The following is a 17,527-nucleotide window of genomic DNA, read 5'->3' on the forward strand; positions in this document are numbered from 1 at the left end:
CTACATCAAATCTAAATTATGTCGCCCACATTAACAAAATAATGAGCCGACCAATGTTTCCAAAACTTTTTTTGTGGGGGGGGGGCGATTCCTCAATAATATCATTTTGGAAGTTCTTTGGCACTTGCAATCCTAAAAAAATTGGGGGTAACATAATTGCACTTCGGTCCTGTGAGATTTTTCTGCTTCAACTGAAAGCACTTTGAATATTTACATGATTTGTGGGTCACAGTCTCAGTCAATAAATATAGTGGGGGAAGTCAGATTTACACATATCTGCAAACATAGATATTGACTTTGACCCAGCTAAGTACACACACACAGAGAGCAGCTGGGAGTGAACACATGTAACCTTGGACAGGAAAAAAAAAATCAGCAATCTGTTCAATACAATTTATATGTCCCAAAAGTGCTGAGAACAAACCCTGATATTGTTCCAGCAAATCTCTCAATTTCTGTTTCCATTGCCCAAGCAGATGTCCCTATCCTCTTCTGTGGAATACTTTGTTTTTCAGCCACCTCCTCCATTACAGCAAATAATATCCCTGTATTTGCCATTTCTTCAAAAGACTGATATGTAACCCCTTGACATGAGCTCTTGGTCTCCCTACACTTCATATGCATTATTTCCTATCTGACCAGTCACTGGAAATGGTCATATGGAAAGAGATCTCCTCCCTTTCCCCCTAATACATGGCTACGCACAAGGACTAATACTACTTCCCCCAATGTATGATATCCAGATGATTTGTCCCTTTTTCGTACCTGCTGTGCCTGCGACAAATGCTTTTCAACATATCTACATGCTTGGTAGAACATTTCCTAAAAACAAAGTACATAACTCTTCCAATCTTGTGGGAGTGCCTCACAACTGCCTCACCAACCTTCCATAACCACCAATGGTCCCCAGCATCCTACATCAACCTGAACGGTGCTTCCCATAATGACTGTTGCAGTACCTCTGGGATTGCAAATATCAAAAGGTCCAACATTGCAGCCCTTTTCGCATTACTGTTCTATTCTGGATGATATCCATCATTGGGCTGGTTCCAAGTAAAGTGATACAGAGATGGGGCTTTCACATAGCAAATTCCCTTCCTTTAAGGAGCTGTCCCTGAAGTGATCTGGCCATTTCAAACGGTGCCTCTTCCCTTTTCACCCCAGTTATGTGTGATCTTCCTTTTTTAAAGGTTCTAATGTGAGCACTGAAAAGCTACAAGGGTGTAAAACACTATAAGGGTGATTCACTGCCACAGGAGGTGGTGGTGGCTGCAAGCATAGACAGCTTCAAGAGGGGACTGGGTAAACATATGGAGCAAAGGTCCTTCAGTGGCTATTAGCCACAGCATATTGTTGGAACTCTCTGTCTGGGGCAGTGATGCTTTGTATTCTTGGTGTTGGGGGGGTACAGAGGGAGGGCTTCTAGTGTCCTGGCCCCACTGATGGACCTCCTGATGGCACCTGGTTTTTTTGGCCACTGTGTGATGCAGAGTGTTGGAATGGATGGGCCACTGACCTGATCCAACATGGCTTCTCTTATATTCTTATACTAAATAAATATGGGAAGTCAGGGTAATAGCAGCATCACAGAGATGCCTTGACTCTCAGACTCCTTTGCAATCCTCCCTCTCCAAGCCCCTGTTCCTGGCTATGTAAACAGATCTCTCTCTCCTCCTGTATTTCCCAACAGCAACAAAAGTAAAAGCCCTTTGCATGCCAGCTGAATCGTCAGGAAGCCAAAGGCTCCCTGTGTGACATCTGAAAAGAGGAGCCCCTTTATCTCCCTCCACACCTGCTTTCTGATCGGCAAGCCAGCTCTCCGCAGCTTCTAGGAAGAAGAAGAAGAAGAAGAAGAAGAAGAAGAAGAAGAAGAAGAAGAAGAAGAAGAAGAAGAAGAAGAAGAAGAAGAAGAAAAGAAGAAGAAGATATTGGATTTATATCCCGCCCTCCACTCCGAAGAGTCTCAGAGCAGCTCACAATCTCCTTTATCTTCCTCCCCCACAACAGACACCCTGTGAGGTGGGTGGGGCTGAGAGGGCTCTCACAGCAGCTGCCCTTTCAAGGACAACCTCTGCCAGAGCTATGGCTGACCCAAGGCCATGCTAGCAGGTGCAAGTGGAGGAGTGGGGAATCAAACCCGGTTCTCCCAGATAAGAGTCCGTATACTTAACCACTACACTAAACTGGCTCTCTATGGTAGTCTCATTTAGTGGCAGTCCCTGCCAAAGGAGATATTGGATTTATATCCCACCCTCCACTCTGAATCTCAGAGTCTCAGAGCAGCTCACAATCTCCTTTACCTTCCTCCCCCACAACAGACACCCTGTGAGGTGGGTGGGGCTGAGAGGATTCTCACAGCAGCTGCCCTTTCAAGGACAACCTCTGCCAGAGCTATGGCTGACCCAAGGCCATTCCAGCAGGTGCAAGTGGAGGAGTGTGGAATCAAACCCGGTTCTCCCAGATAAGAGTCCGCACACTTAACCACTACACCAAACTAGCTCTCCTATGCAAGGAAGTCTGCCCTTCCTCCTCCTGTTTGCAGCTCAGCGATGCAAAGTATTTATTTATTTATTCTGCCCTTTCCATGTTGCCAAGACATGTTCTTTCTGATAGTTCAGATGCTGTATGTAGTTGAGCTGCAATTGGGGGCTTTGCTGCCTCTGACCACTGTAGAAAGGGGTAGCAAAGCCTTTCCATTGCCACTGGACAGGGCAGAAGAAAAGATGCTCAGTGATCTGCCATTTGCAGAAATTTTCTCATCGTGGTAAGGAACTCACCAGTGGTTTGCAAGAACAGAGCTGAGCCTTCAAAGGGAAAATCCTCCACCTTGCAGCATGTCTCCAGCAGGAGAGCAGTGTTGCACAGCTATGAGTGGAGGACTATGGCAGAAGCCATGGACCTGGCTGCTACATCCGAAGCATGTCTTTTTTCGTCCCTTTCCTGTTTTGAGAGCTTAGTTGCCCCCAACTAGATGAGTTTAGCCAGAGACTCAGACTCAGCTTGTCCAGATATTGAGAAAGAATTTCCCAGAAAAAAAAAGCTGGTGGCCTCCCATAGTAACTTGATAATTTGCCACATGGAAATTGAGAGCAGAGGAGGCATATAATTTTCTTCCAAGGGTGTCTAAGCAATGGCTTTCCCTGTCAGCTGGGGATGAATGCTGGCCAGGTCACTCTTTATCTAATAAAGATGGTGGTGGGTTTGTGGACAGACACTCACAGGAGTCTTGTTTCACTCTGTATAAGTTTCCAGTTTCCAGGATGGAGGGCAGCATCTGCCAAATCGGTACTGTGAAATCTGAGAGACTATCCTCGGTGGGTTGGAACAGAGATGTCTCAAAGGTCTCTTTCTGTTGATTGACAACATCAATTTCAAGGTCTTTTGCCATTCTTAGCAATTTTTCACCATAGAGATGGAGATCCTTGCTACATGATACTGGTGTTGGGTCAGCTACAGTATAATCGGGTGATGTATCCAAGGCACTATTGGAATTATAATGAGAAGCTATGGAGATCTCCTCAGGCTCATGGTAGGGAGATTGGAATGAGATCAGACTGGAGTAGGCATCTATGTACCCCTGTGTATTTGGTCATCATGTCCCTCCAAGTGTTGGAGGTGATGTCAAGCCCATCTCTTTAAGTAGGATGGTGACATACAGTAAGAATACTGAGGGGGGCGGGGACTGCAGGCTGCCATGACAAAGGAGGACCTGGCTCCAAGGGCACAAGCTGACCCTCCAGAATGCTAACTTGATCAGCATCAGCATCCAAAAAGGAGCCCAGAAAAAAGGCAAGATGTGGTGATGGGTGTGTGGGGGGGACCAGGATGATCATCAACAGGTTGACCTGTAGTTTCATTTTGTTAAAAAGGGAGCTCATGAGTTGATGAAAAGGAAAGCAAATGTACTCCAATAGAATATAGTCAGGAGAAATTTAATAAAGAACATTAAACTTTTTTAAAAGTTTGTCAATTCCATCTCAAGGATAGTTTCTATTAAAGGGTAGTCAGTTTGGTGTAGTGGTTAAGTGTGCGGACTCTTATCTGGGAGAACCGAGTATGATTCCCCACTCCTCCACTTACACCTGCTAGTATGTCCTTGGGTCAGCCATAGCTCTGGCAGAGGTTGTCCTTGAAAGGGCAGCTGCTGTGACAGCCCTCTCAGCCCCACCAACCTCACAGGGTGTCTGTTGTGGGGGGAGAAGATATAGGAGATTGTAAGCCACTCTGAGTCTCTGATTCAGAGTGAAGGGTGGGGTATAAATCTGCAGTCTTCTTCTTTAAACCATAATCAGGTTTCAGTATAGGAAGTACTAGTTCTAAGAAACAAAACAAAAAAAGAAAACGGAAGCAAGGTTAGGTTAGGTGCATTTAAAAAACAAAAACTTCTTTTTGGTAGTAAGGTTGCTAAGGCTTCAGAGTCTGTGAGGTCGTGGTAAAGGCTGAGAATGCCGTGGGGCTGGGTTCTGTAGAGAATCCCAGTCTGCATGATGACACACATGATTTCAGGCATCTCCCCTAGAAATGCTGGCATCTCACACGTCACTTATCTCGTAGTGTGGACACCCATCTGCTGCACAAAAAACAGGTGCTGACAGGCATGCCAGAGTGCCACCTTCCAGGAACTCCACCTACGCCGTGCTCAAGAGAACCGTGACTGCCTCAAGCACTGAGACTGGGGTAGTTCAGGAAGACAGCCATGTTGTTCTAGAGACAATCTTTGGATTTCATTTTTAAAAAAAAAAAAAAATTAAATAAACTTCTATACTGTAAAGCAACGAGGACGTTATCATAAGAGATGAATTATAATAAGAGATAATTCAGAAAGACTGGACATGGTACAGTGAAAAATGGACTCAACTGTTAATTTACCTTTTCTTTCAGAAAGAATAGACATACTTAGTGGGATAATGGAAGGGAAGGTCCACAAACAGGACTGGCTTCCCACAAAAGTGTCAAAATCAAATGGATTGGAAGGTTAAACTCCACAGCAAGCAAAAGCCCAGGGTTCAGGAACATAGTTTCCCCTACCACACACACAGGTCGTTTTCGCACTCACCTTCCGCCGGTGCGACCCCCCTCTTCACCGCGCAGGATCTGCGCGGATTTTGCACTAAACGCTGCGGAGCAGTCAGAAAAGCCGGAAGCTCCCGGCGCAAAAGCCGCTCAAACTGAAACTGCCAAAAAGCAGTTTGGCGTTTGCGAAGCTTTTGCAACGGGAGCTTCCGGCTTTTCTGGCTGCTCCGCAGCGTTTAGTGCGAAATCCGCGCAGATCCTGCGCGGTGAAGAGGGGGGTCGCGCCGGCGGAAGGTGAGTGCGAAAACGACCACAATGTAGGAATCTCAGTCCCATCTGAATTCAGTAGCATACTATCAATAGTAATCCAAAGCCACACTAAAATTAAGTATCATCCTGACCTCTCATTATCCCAAAGACAAGGCATAAAAGGGAATTTGAAAATGGAAATTTAAGTAAAGACAAGAAATGCTTAATCAGTGGTTCAAAGATAATCAACAGATAATAATAGACCTTTACTGTTACAATGCACAAATCACTTAAAAATCAACTGTACACTATACACCGATTGTATGTGCATTCACCGTAACTTGTGAAGAGGTCTCCTGTTTCTCACTATTTCTCCTTCGCATGAGATTACGGTTCAACATCTCAGTGCTTTCTGAGAGCTCCAGTGCATTTCCAACTGCTTAGCAGAAATAAGCAGAAAAGATTCCAGAGCCGATCTGCCTTTTGTTTATTTTGCAGAGCTGTAACCTCAGGCAGTTAAAGTCCAATATCTTCTTTTCAACCACATGGAAATAAATATCTAAATTACATTGCAAATTTCAGAGACATGGAAGCCTACACAGCCACTAAAGTCACTACCTTCTGTGCTTGCACTACCTACAGCCACCTGACCAAGAAGCCACCAGTTTTGTGGTGTAAATTATTACCAGCTCTGACTGGAAAGAGTCAGAGCTAAGTATTTTTTTCCCCCTTGGGCCATTGGTTAGGGATGATGAATTAGGCCCTGCCCAAATGCACATATAGAGCAGGCCTGTCAAGCTGCTCAAGTTTTTCAAGACAATTAACTACAATGCTTTAACTGATTATTCAATCAATCGAGCATTTAAAAAAAATCAATACTATAGACTTTTTTATGATAGCCCCTGCAATGGTCCTTTGCTGATTTATCTATAGAGCAGGTGAGATTTCTACGCTTTCTTTTGGGCACTGAATGCAGAGTTCCTTCAGCTAGGCTCACGTCCCGCCTCATAATGGTGTGGAAAGGAAGTAGCAAAGGAACTCATCAGTAAAATCAGTCTGCCTCGGCGGGGAGACTGGCTTTGGACTCCTGCCTGCCTGTAACCTGAGAAAGTGACATCAGCAATAATAATGAAGTGGATGGAAACCAAAGACAAAGTACAAAAGAACAAAGAAAAAGTAATGAAAATTTGAGTCCATCTTCTGTGCAAAATGCAATTTTGGGCTGTATCAACAGAAGTATAGTGTCCAGAGCACGTGAAGTAATGGTATCGCTTTACTCTGCTCTGGTAAGACCTCACCTGGAGTATTGTGTTCAGTTTTGGGCACCTCATTTTAAGAAGGATATAGATAAGCTGGAACAAGTCCAGAGGAGGGCGACGAAGATGGTGAGGGGTCTGGAGACCAAGTCCTATGAAGAAAGGTTGAAGGAGGTGGGCATGTTTAGCCTGGAGAGGCGGCAGCTGAGAGGTGATATGATCACCATCTTCAAGTACTCGAAGAGCTGTCATATAGAGCAGGGTCCCCAACACCCAGTCTGTGGACTGGTACTGGTCCGTGAACTGTTAGCAACTGAGCCGTGGAGTGAGGCAGAGACCTTCGCCTACTCATTTAAAGACCCCCATGGGGGAGCAGGGACAGGGTGTGGATGTGGGGGCAGTCTGGGGCAGCAAAAACCCCAGCAACCCCACCCCCACCTGTCCGCAGAAAAATTGTCTTCCACAAAACCAGTCCCTGGTGCCAAAAAGGTTGGGGGCCACTGATACAGAGTATGGTGTGGAATTGTTTTCTACCAGAAGGTAGGACCAGAACCAATGGGTTGAAATTAAATCAAAAGAGTTTGTGGCTCAACATTAGGAAGAACGTCCTGACCATTAGAGCAATTCCTCAGTGGAACAGGCTTCCTCGGGAGGTGGTGGGTTCTCCTTCCTTGGAGATTTTTAAACAGAGACTAGAAGGCCATCTGAAGAGCCTGTGAATTTAGGGGGAGGTATTTCTTATGATTTCATAAACATCCTATAAGATATTCTTGAAGCTTTATCATGAGTCCGTCACCAAACTCACTCTAGTCAACGAAGCTCCTTTTTCACCCGTTGAAGAAGAAGAAGATATTGGATTTATATCCCGCCCTCTACTCCAAAGAGTCTCAGAGCGGCTCACAATCTCCTTTACCTTCCTCCCCCACAACAGACACCCTGTGAGGTGGGTGGGGCTGGAGAGGGCTCTCACAGCAGCTGCCCTTTCAAGGACAACCTCTGCCAGAGCTGTGGCTGACCCAAGGCCATTCCAGCAGCTGCAAGTGGAGAAGTGGGGAATCAAACCCGGTTCTCCCAGATAAGAGTCTGCACACTTAACCACTACACCAAACTGGCTCTCCTCTGGAGCTTCAAGGAGTACCAAGGTGCTAGTTTGGAGCAGAGGCAAAGAGGGCATCAGGGTGCAATTTTAGTGATGGCTTCAGAAAGATGATGATGATGATGATGATGATGATGATGATGATGATGATGATGATGATGATGATGATGATGATGATGATGATGATAATAATAATAATAATAATAATAATAATAAATTTTATTTATATCCCGCCCTCCCCGCCTAGGCAGGCTCAGGGCGGCTAACAACAGTTCAATAAAATTATACAATATACAATATAAGGTGATTTAAAACAACATTTAAATTATACATTAATTTAAAACAACGATCTATGCCAGTCATCTATCAGCATCTATGCCAGTCATCTATCAGCATATCCAATGAGTTGTCAGGGGATGCTGGATCCTGCAGTGCATTCTGGAACCCAATTGGGTCCATCAGTCTCCACAGGCAAGCATAAATCAGCTCACCAATTATGCAGGGAGGGGCTGGGACACCCCTCTGATGTAGCCAATCCTCCAGTAGGCCCTGTAAGAAGAGCCCTGTAAGCTCTTGGAGGATTGGCTGGATCCATAGCCTGCAAAGAGGCAGCCACATCAGCATGGACGTTGAAATCCCCCAGAACCATCAGTCTGGGGAACTCCAAGGACCAACCTGAAACAGACTCAAGCAGGCTCAGAGTATCTGTTAGTGCACTAGGTGGTTGGTACACTAGTCAGTAGTCCAACCTTCTTCAGTGTCCCACATCAGGCAAACACAATCAATACCAGAGATCTTTGGAATGGAGAGTGGCCTGAAGGAGAATGACTTCTGAATGAGTATCGCCACCCCTCCTTAACCTTTCGGCTGGGGGCGATGAAGGACTGAAAAACCTAGAAGGGCCAGCTCATTCAAGATGATTGCCTCACACCCTTCCACCTATGGCTCCCTTTTGAACATTACTTCTGAAACTCACTAAAAGAGAAACAGAAGAAAGTCTCCCTCACTTTCACACTGCTTCTTTAGAATATCCAGAGCTAGTCTGAAAATCACAATACTGTTTTGAAAATGTCTAGGCCTCCAACACAGCCAAAACAGGTTCCTGAGGCAGTTTCCAAGCTGACATTAAAACAAAGAACTGCAATAAATAAAATCTACCTCTTAACAATAAATGCAGTCCTGACCCCCCAAAAAGTCAATCAGTAAAAACAGAAGCCTAAAATGTCATTCAGCATTAAAATCAAAAGGAGAAACAAGAATAAAATAGAAAAGAAACATAACTGAAAGCCAGAGAAACATTTTTTTTTTTTTTTTTGGCTCTTTAGGGAATAGGCAAATTTCTGTCAGGTTGTTCTAGATCTGGGCCATGACAACAAAGATGGCTTCACCTTTGCTGCTTTCCGCATCATATATTCTAACAGTAAAAGAGTTGTGAAAGTGTAAATCCACAGATCAGGGCCACATAGAAACAGATACTTCTGCAATCTCAGGGGCCGCCCTCTCTGGTTAAAAAAAAAATCTGGATCCTTAAAAATTTTCATGTGGGGGCTGGAAATTCCCTCCCAAAACAAAAGTGTTGCCACACATGTGCGAACAATGTGAAAATTTGCCTCCTCTTCAGCAGTGGTGGCGATGGCAGGGGTGGACAGAAGCCATGCCAGCACCTTCTGTGGTGGCCATGCTGGGGGAGGAAGGTGCAGTGGGTCTGGCAGCAGAGATTAGGAGACTCGCTAGGCCCGTCAACAGCATCAGCAGCAATGGGAGGATAGGATGTCTCAGCGGACTCAGCAGCAAAGGCTGGGAGCCCCACTAGGCCTAGAGACTCAAGAGCATCAATGGGAGGAAGCAAGCTCCGGCAGCAGCCTTTGGAAGCCATGATGAACCCTGAGGCAGCATCAACAATGATGGGGGAAGAGGAAGCTGTAGCAAGCCTGGCAAGAGCATCTTTTAGTAACTGGAGATGGGAGAATGGGACTCCTACTCATTCTACTCACTCCTACTCATCCCTCTCCAGCACTGCTTCTTCCTGTAGTGTGGCTGTTTGGGAGCCAGATGCAAAGAGGGGGCAGGGAGAAGGAGCCTCCTCAACTCCCCCCACACACACACCTCTATAGCTACCTTGGTTGCCCTCTTTAAATTTTCCTACTGGTTTCTAACCAGCAAGACTGCAGGGACTGGCACAGGGGTGTGTGTGTGTTTGTAGAGAATTCTTTGTTCCCATTCATCTGTCTCCAGCATCACTTATCCCTGCATTCAGACCACTTAGCTGCCAGAAAGAAAGTTTAAAGAGGGCAGCTGAGGTGGCCGAGGAGAATCCTTCTCACCCCTGTCTCTAGAGCCACCTCAGTTGCCCTCTTTACACTTTCCTGATGACTTCTGCCAGACTGCAGGGATCAGTCTTGGGGGTGGCAGGGGTTAGAGAACTGAAAATAATCTGCAAACTACTTTTTGTTGTGGGTCCCCACTTGTAATGTCTGTAGCTGGGGAGTTCACAGAGTCCCTCCCAGAAAAGTGTAATGGATGGCCAAGATTATGTGGGTGCAGCTAGCTCATTAAACACCACAATCCTACCTCATTTAGAGATATTAGGGAAAGGCTTCCTCACAGAAACAGTACCTGCCAAAGATATCCCAGCCTCAAATATTCACAGTGCAGTCCTAAACAGAGGTATACTCTTCTACTGAAGTCCTACAAGTGTGAAAATATATTTGGGGCTTCACTACCAGTTTCACTTCTGTGCCAGAGAAACTCTGAGACAGGGTTATACTTTACGGACAGTTTATTTCCATTTCTATCCTTTCAGGATCTATGTCAAGAGTGGGCAGTAGAAGAAGAAGAAGAAGATATTGGATTTATATCCCGCTCTCCACTCCGAAGAGTTTCAGAGCGATTCACAATCTCCTTTACCTTCCTCCCCCACAACAGACACCCTGTGAGGTGGGTGGGGCTGGAAAGGGCTCTCACAGCAGCTGCCCTTTCAAGAACAACCTCTGCCAGAGCTATGGCTGACCCAAGGTCATGCCAGCAGGTGCAAGTGGAGGAGTGGGGAATCAAACCCGGTTCTCCCAGATAAGAGTCCGCGCACTTAACCACTACACCAAACTGGCTCTGCAGTATCATTATTCTATTATTATTTGTCCCCATTCTCTCATTCTAAGACCTATGCCATCCAGTCAGATAACAGAAACAATATGTAGAATATGAAACTGACTATCAAGTTCCGCAGCCTCAGTATTTGTTTTCCTGACCTGGTTCCCTTCAATGAAAGGTTCTAATTTCTTCAAAGCTGCTAGGGATGAAATTGAAATTGAGTTGTTTGGACAACCATCCAAATGACTGTCAGGTTAACTTTCCTCAGAATTTTCATATAGAACGAACCACAGTCGGGTCTGAAGTCTGAAAACATAAGCCATTGTTATGGAGAATGGAGTCCAAAGTCCTCAAATCCATGGGCACTCCTTACGGAAAAGATTACTCCCAGCGTTTCATCCGACATTGCAGTTTCTCACCTTAGTAAGGCACTCGCCAAGATTAAAGATGAACAATTTGAACTATGCCTTGTTTACTAGCTAGGAAAAGTGGTCAGAACGACATGTATCCGCTGTGTAATTAATTGTACCCTACCTGGAGAGGCTCTAGTAATAAACCAAGGAATATAAACCGGGTTTGCAACAATCTTTTTTAAAAAAAAATAGCATGAGGAGAAAAATTATCACACCAATTGAAACGGTTTGCTCACTTATTGCCAGACAAGCTGCCCCTGCCTTCATCATGTATGAGCCTGCTTGCAAGCCAGGGGAATATATTCCCATTATTGGAAGTCTGCACAGCCTAGCCAGCCCTAAATGCCAAGAAATAAGCACGAGAGAGAGAGAGTGAAGCATCGGTGGCAAATTGGAATCTAAGGCCTTTTGTGCTTGTTAAATGGTGGAATGATTATAATTGGAAAAAGTGATGTGCATTAGTTCTGAGTGAATGTACAAGAAATGACAAGCGTGTAACTTAATGATTACTCCACAACACTCGGACCGGCCTTCTAGTCTTGGCACTGTGCGGTTCAGCCCTACAGCAAAGAAAACGGCATACCTTCCACTGCTGTTCACGGACATCCTCCACAGGTCACATGGAAATAACCCCGAAGTGATAAGTCTTGGTTTAGGAAGTCTGCTGCTTAAGCCTGTATAAGTCATTGTGACAGAAGGTGTTTCTCCCCCCTCCCCTCCCAACGCCTGCAAACCATTGTGTTTGTGAGCCACAACTGGACACAGTCTTGTTTTAAATGAAACAATATAGTGTATGTTTAATCTCATGGGCAGCGAGGTATCAGAAATGCTGTAGATCATATTTCTATGATTTATTGGAGAGAGTCTTTCCCCGGTGGTATATTTCCCTTCCCCCCCTTGCATTTCTGCACTATACAATCCCTGGTACATTAAAAAAAAAAAAAAGAATATCACCAGCCAAAGCCTTTCTCCTCAATTATTATAAACTTTATGGTGGAATGCTAAGTAGAAACTCATTTGTGCCAGAGTATCACAAGTATAACATTTCTTTATTTGTAAATACATATACAGATTGATACACAGACATAGATATATAGATTTAGGCACAGAATATTTCCCTGCTCCTCAATTCTTTTGTGTTCCTTTATTTAAAAATCCAGGCAGAAAATATTGTACTGTTTTGGTCTTTAAGGTGAAAAGTGTATTCTACGCCCAGTCTCCTGTAAAAATTCAGGGTTAAGTGCTCAATGAAAACATACTATTCATAAATCTGCACTCCAAAGTAGCAGGTGATGTGTCAAGAGGCAATAATCTCCACAGAGAGAGTGTGGAGGGGGTTATCCTCACAAAAGGGACCTCATCAGGGTCAGAGCTTCCACAGGGTCTGGATGAAGTCAAACCTTTGTGCCAAACAAATCATCGTATGGAATTCTGCACAGTGTGGGGTATTGCTAATTCATCAATAAGGCTCAACATAGGAATCCAAGGAACATAAAAAATACTGATAGTAGGATTCAAAGACTATAAGGCATGGACCTTCCTTTAAAATTATTTTATTCCTTTAAAACTATTTTAGAGTTTTTAAAAGAAAAATCTGGGTCAATGACCTCAATTTGAATCGGAGGAATAAAAGCTGTAGTTCATAGCAGTACCACTAGGTGGCATACAATGAGCTGTCAAGCTGAATCCACCCAGGTGCAAATGTCCAAGCAACACTTAGCCTTCACTTTAAAGTTCTGGTAACACTCAAAAGAATCCATAAAACGAATAACTTGAACTTCATTATGAAAAAGTCATTGCACATCCTCCCCCCATGAATGGGAGTGATCCAGATCGCTGGAATGAAATTTGCCAGTGATTGATTGACAGCCCTAAATTTTCAGGCATGTAGAATGGAAAAAGGGAGGAAGAGCAAATTATCAGAAAAGAAACATAACCCAAGAGAAGGAGAAAAAAAAGAAACCAAAATAAGTACTGTATCCATCTTGTCTCAACTACATTATTGTCTTGGCATCTAGGCCTCTCCAAAACACCCAGCCAAGGAATCTCATGCTTTCTAGTGCATCTATTTGCACACGTTTGCTCCTAGACAGTTTTTAATCACCTGCTCAGCCTCTGAAGACCAATCTTTTACAGCTGCAGCACCAAAAGGTGCTGGCCACTATGTGAAACAGGACACTGAACTAGATGGGCCACTGGTCTGATCCAGCAAATCCCTTTAGAAAAAAAAGGTTGAATCCAATTTTATCAGGGTTTACTAGAAAGTGAAATTGTAGCCCAAATAACACTTCTACAACATATCCATTGCCAGTCATTAACATAATGGTCTGGTCAACCAAACAATGCAGCACTTCAGTTGGCGTGCACAAAATCTTGTTTCAATAAAACAGCCGAACTGTGTTTAGTGATTACCACTTCTGGAAGCAATTTCTTTACTTGGAGGAACTCCAAAGAAAGAATATTGGTCTCTCTCTCTCTCTCTCTCTCTCTCTCCTTTTTTTTTTTTTGGTCCTATTACTGGTGTATTTGAAGTTATGATTTAGTATAAAAGAGATGCTAATAAGAAAAGAGTATTACATTTCTTTTAGGGGAAAATTCTTGACAGTTAGGAAGGAGAATACATTATGAGGTCCATCATGCAGGTAATATCCTGCATATCAAGTCTAATTACCCATTTATAGTTAAAACAAAAGGTGTTAAGGGTGTAGTGAATCACAGCCTAATGATTAGTGATAAAAATCACCTAGATAATGAAAATGGTATTGAGAAACAGATTTTTAGGCAAAATGATTATCACGTGAGATTGATTAAAAGGATAATTGTGAAACAATATAACCTTTCCCATAATTATGGGCTCAAAGTTGTTTAAGACCATTTGTCATAATGGCACAATGATCCTATATTGTAAAGGATTGACCAGTGATTAGAATGATATATATTGCTTCCCATAATGTGAGGTACTATCACATCTATACACTGACTACAATATATCTTCATCGTGAGTTAAAGATAGAAGCAGAACTTGGATCCGTTTCATGGATCCATGAAATCTCATTTTAAATAAATAAATAAATAAATGTCTAGAATAACACAATGAAACTTTGTTGGGTGTTTTTCATCGTATTCCCCAACGTAGCCTATGGAACATTTATCAGAGACCTGTTTGCAGTGGCTGGAACAGTGGCTGAGAATTGGATGTTTTTCATCAAAAGCATCTTAGAGAAATGAAAGCATGTCATTTTATTTAATTTGATTCTGCAACATTTGCAGGTTAACCGGAGACCCTTTTAAAAAGAAAAAAAATATTTTAAATAATACTCTTGATATGTATTAACATGTTACTGGTAAAATGTTGCAAAATATTTTAAAAGGCACCTTTCGTGGTTTCTTCCCCAGAGCACATGTGGAGGGAGGGGTCTTACCAGGGAAGATGCGTTTTCCCAAATTTTAGAAACCTGACAGTGATTGAGGAAGAGCTGTGATAAACTGAAAAGGCATATGCTTTGTTTGGAAAGGGTTCTAGGCCAAATCTGTGGCCTTTTCCAATTAAAGGTTAGACAGCAGGTGTTTGGAAAGATCCCTCTAAGCCAGACGCTGGAGAGCTGTTGCCAGTTCAAGATAGTACTGAATTAGATGTACTGAGGGTCCGGCTTGGTAGAAAGAAGCTTCCTATATTCTGCACAGGAAGCAAGAGTCTTTGGAAGAATAGACTGACTGCAAACCACTAGGACTGAGAAACTACATTGGATGCCAGAAACTGCGTTGGGTGCTAGAAATATTATCATAAACCAGATGTGATGACACGTAAAACGCTGATTTGCAACAGGTTTGAAATGACATCTTCTGGTTTCTCTGTAACGATTGAGTAAGCCACTGATGTCATTTTCAGACCAAAGGGCAATCCCCTTTTGAAAGCAGCTCTTCAACAGGTATGTTTTGAATCTTCAGGAGTTTACAAAATGAAGGTTACGGAGCTGGAGCAAAGTAATGTCTATGAGTATTGTCTTTCCCAGGATTCACAAGTGAGGGGGGAGCTGCCCCCCCCCCAGTAGCTTGAGCATCTTTTTTTTTTTTTAAAGGGCTTCTTTATATATTTTAAGTACCTGAGCTATTCTACTGAAATGTCTAGGAGATGAAAACTCCAATTCAACTGTACTACACAAAGGAAACATTGTTATTATAGGTATTATTGCCTAAGAGTTTCCCCCCCACAACTTTTTAAAGAACATTAACCGCTGCAATCTGAAAGGCATTTACATTTGTATTACTCTTTTTAGATGCACTATCAAGGCCACTGTATCTTTTTTAAAAATCCTCTGTGTACACACATACACAAGCACATTTAAACCTTCAAGATGATGAGTGCTGCTGGAAAACTCTCAGTTGATCATAAAAACTGAAGACACTCCTCACATGTTACCAATTTGGATTGTGAGCACAGATATTAAATTGTATCAATCCAGATTTTTTTTATTTAGACAATGAATTCCACAGATTACAAAAGAGTTCCTTCCCATGGCCAAAACTAGAGAAATAAGCCCCAACAGGGCTTTTTTTGAGCAGAAACGCACAGGAACGTAGCCCCAGCTAGCTTGGCATCAAGGGGTGTGTCCTAATATGCAAATTAGTTCCTGCTGGGCTCTTTCTACAAAAAAATCCCTGCGTGAAAAATGGTGCCATAGGGGGTGTGGCTTAATATGCAAATGAGTTCCTGCTGGGCTCTTTCTACCAATAAAGCCCTGATCAGCTTGAAAAATAACAGATTAGCAAAGAGTCTCAAGACCAAAACCAGTATCATCCCCTTTTGCTATAGAAGCACTGTTATATGTTGCTTCAGCCCTAGATTCCACCCAAGGGGAAACAAGCAGTGAGTTTTAGCCTTCTAGGTTCCTTCCTTACTCTCTTCACCATCTGAATCTCCCATTTCCCCAAATTAATTTCCACATGATGGGGAGGAAAGCAGCAGAGGGGAGGGTTCAGCACAAAACTTGTTGTTCAGGGTAATAATATCTAATTAATATATATCTCCATTCTCAAAGTTGTTCAGATCTTTACCAGTTGTATTCTGACCTGCAGGGCCCAGGCTGGCCCAACCTTGTTAGATTTCAGAAGCTGAGCAGGGTTGGCCTTGGTTATTACTTGGGTGGGAGACCACCATGGAAGGCCAGGGTCGCTATGGAGATGCAGGAAATAGCAAACCCCCTCTGAATACTTCTTGCCTCAAAAACCCTACATGGTGGCTGTAAGTCAGTTGTGACTTGATGGCACTTTCCACCGTCATGCTCTGGGACCTATTCTTATGCGTTAGAAATATTTCTATCTCCCTTTTTGGTGTCCAAAACCGCTAATGTCAATTAAAAAGAAGATCCATAAAACAAAGAATTCTCATTGAGCCCCATTAATATACTGGAACAAGGATGGGTGTAGAGTATTGGACTCTATGCAAGCGCCGCGCGATCAGGTGACTGGGGGATGTTCCCGGGCCGCCCGGTGTAGCGCGGGAAAGTCTCCGCCAATCAAGATCTGTGGCGGGAAGTTTAACTGGCCAGGATTGGGCTGGCCAGCAGGGTTGTTGTTCCAGGATGCATGAATATTAAGCGGGACCCGGCCGCATGTTACCCAGTTTCAGTTCCTGTGATGTACCCTCCAATAAAGTACATTGCCTTCAACACATCTCGTCTCTGAGTACATTACAATGGGCATTATGGGGAACTCTCTATAACACTGCTGTACACCTTCACTAACAACAACATTTAACACCTTTAAGTCCCTGTTCTTTCAAAGGGGACTATTAAACAAAGCTTCAACCCACCCTATTGAAATCAGTGTGGTCTTCAATTCGGAACCGTGGCTGGGTTATGTCTTAATCAGAAAGGCATCAGCTATCATGATCAAATAAGCCTCCGCATAAGTTTGAAATCAAAACTGACAATGCTATTGAGCAGGAACTCGTTTCAAACATAGAAGATAAAATCCCAATCATGTGATTTAAGTATCTTGTTCAAGAAAAAAAATATATCATTGACAATAAGAATAGTTACACAGTCGTTGCCTCAATCTGGCTGAATAAATCACTGTGATTTAGCTCCTAGCTGTAATAAAAATAAATGATATTGTTTTGGCTCATTACTACTGATCTAATGAAATGTAATGAATTAAGAAATTTACTAAGTGAAATCGTCTCGTAAAAATAACAATTTGAAGCTGTTCCTTCAGCAGTCGCGTGGGAGAACAAAATGCAAGAATATACCATCATGTCAAAATTGACTAATTACATCAACAGGCGAGACGGAAGTAATAACTTTGTTCTGTACGGTTCTTTCTTTATGTATTGCTGCAAGCAAGAAACCTAGTCTCTATTAGGAACCTACTTTGAGGCTAGTTTACCTAGAGAGCCAGTTTGGTGTAGT

Source organism: Heteronotia binoei, chromosome 16 (genome assembly GCF_032191835.1).
Source record: "Heteronotia binoei isolate CCM8104 ecotype False Entrance Well chromosome 16, APGP_CSIRO_Hbin_v1, whole genome shotgun sequence".
NCBI classification, from domain to species: domain Eukaryota; kingdom Metazoa; phylum Chordata; class Lepidosauria; order Squamata; family Gekkonidae; genus Heteronotia; species Heteronotia binoei.